A 2,500-nucleotide genomic window follows, 5' to 3' on the forward strand; every position below is an offset into this window, starting at 1 on the left:
ACCACCATCGGCACACGCTGGGCCCTGGTGCGGCAGGTTGCCTCGATCACCATCGGCACAAGCTGGGCCCTGGTGCGGGCGGTTGCCTCGACCACCATCGGCACACGCTGGGCCCTGGTGCGGCAGCTTGCCTCGAGCACCATCGGCACACGCTCGACCCTGGTGCGGTCGGTTGCCCCGAGCACCATCGGCACACGTTGGGCCCTGGTGCGGCAGGTTGCCTCGACCACCATCGGCACACGCTGGGCCCTGGTGCGGGCGCTTGCCTCGACCACCATCGGCACACGCTCCGCCCTGGTGCGGTCGGTTGCCTCGAGCACCATCGGCACACGCTGGGACCTGGTGCGGCAGGTTGCCTCGACCACCATCGGCACACGCTGGGCCCGGGTGCGGGCGGTTGCCTCGACCACCATCGGCACACGCTGGGCCCTGGTGCGGGCGGTTGCCTCGACCACCATCGGCACACGCTGGGCCCTGGTGCGGGCGCTTGCCTCGACCACCATCGGCACACGCTGGGCCCTGGTGCGGCAGGTTGCCTCGAGCACCATCGGCACACGCTGGGCCCTGGTGCGGCAGGTTGCCTCGACCACCATCGGCACACGCTGGGCCCTGGTGCGGGCGCTTGCCTCGAGCACCATCGGCACACGCTCGGCCCTGGTGCGGTCGGTTGCCTCGAGCACCATCGGCACACGCTGGGCCCTGGTGCGGCAGGTTGCCTCGACCACCATCGGCACACGCTGGGCCCTGGTGAGGGCGCTTGCCTCGACCACCATCGGCACACGCTCGGCCCTGGTGCGGTCGGTTGCCTCGAGCACCATCGGCACACGCTGGGCCCTGGTGCGGGCGCTTGCCTCGAGCACCATCGGCACACGCTCGGCCCTGGTGCGGTCGGTTGCCTCGAGCACCATCGGCACACGCTGGGCCCTGGTGCGGCAGGTTGCCTCGACCACCATCGGCACACGCTGGGCCCTGGTGCGGGCGCTTGCCTCGACCACCATCGGCACACGCTCGGCCCTGGTGCGGCAGGTTGCCTCGAGCACCATCGGCACACGCTGGGCCCTGGTGCGGGCGGTTGCCTCGACCACCATCGGCACACGCTGGGCCCTGGTGCGGGCGCTTGCCTCGACCACCATCGGCACACGCTGGGCCCTGGTGCGGCAGGTTGCCTCGAGCACCATCGGCACACGCTGGGCCCTGGTGCGGTCGGTTGCCTCGAGCACCATCGGCACACGCTGGGCGCTGGTGCGGGCGCTTGCCTCGACCACCATCGGCACACGCTGGGCCCTGGTGCGGCAGGTTGCCTCGATCACCATCGGCACACGCTGGGCCCTGGTGCGACAGGTTGCCTCGAGCACCATCGGCACACTATCGGCCCTGGTGCGGGCGGTTGCCTCGACCACCATCGGCACACGCTGGGCCCTGGTGCGGGCGCTTGCCTCGGGCACCATCGGCACACGCTGGGCCCTGGTGCGGGCGGTTGCCTCGAGCACCATCGGCACACGCTGGGCCCTGGTGGGTTTAGGCACATCTTCAAATTTCTGCCGTGCCAATGCCATTTTTATGGCTTGTAAATTCATACAATGGTCCCCTAAGCCTTCACGTGAAGTTTCGTTGGAAGATGACTCGTTTTCTATTTTTCACGATTTTCGAAACTTTTTGCGGTTCGGGATTTTTTAAAATTTTTTTATAAGGATTTTTGGCCCCAAATTTTGTAGGCATGATCCTTCTATTTTTGTTGGCATGCACAAAAAAATTCAGCTAAAAACTCGAAGTAGAGAAGATTTTGTGACCGTTTGAAAAAAGTGTCCCCATTTCAGACACTTTAACGGCTACTGGTAGCAAACCTGTAAAATCTCAAATGCTCTTTAAGGGGGTGTGAATTCTCAGAGGTTTGATGAGGGATAGGGGGCCAACACAAGGCCAAGTACCAGCACCCATCGCACATCATGTGCGCACACCCCCCCGGCCCCCCTCCCAATCGCCGGAACCCCAATGCCGCCGGTCAGGTTCTCCGGCGGTACTCCGGCGATGCTCCGGCGATGCTCCGGCGATGCTGTCCCGAGTGAAAAAAATGCGGCACCAGCACATGCTGGAGCCAAGCATGGGCACCGTGGCTCAAAATCGAACTTCGGCCAAGGCCTCGACCATCAATGGCACATGATGACGCATGGTGATGGCACATGCATCGACCATCATCGGCATAGGCTGCCCTTCGGTACGGGCACTTGCCTCGACCGCCATCGGCACAAGCTGGGCCCTGGTGTGGGTTGTTGCCTCGATCACAATCGGCACATGCTGAGCCTTGGTGCGGGCGGTTGCCTCGAGCACCATCGGCAGACCCTGGGCCCTGGTGCGGCCGGTTGCCCCGATAACCATCGGCACACGCTGGGCCCTGGGGCGGGCGTTTGCCCCCAGCACCATCGGCACACGCTGGGCCCTGGTGCGGGCGCTTGCCCCGAACACCATCGGCACAAGCCGGCCCTTGGTGCGGGCTCCTGGC

This window comes from Durio zibethinus, unplaced genomic scaffold (assembly GCF_047325235.1).
Source record: "Durio zibethinus cultivar Kanyao isolate XHJ-2024 unplaced genomic scaffold, ASM4732523v1 HiC_scaffold_2, whole genome shotgun sequence".
Classification (NCBI taxonomy): Eukaryota; Viridiplantae; Streptophyta; class Magnoliopsida; order Malvales; family Malvaceae; genus Durio; species Durio zibethinus.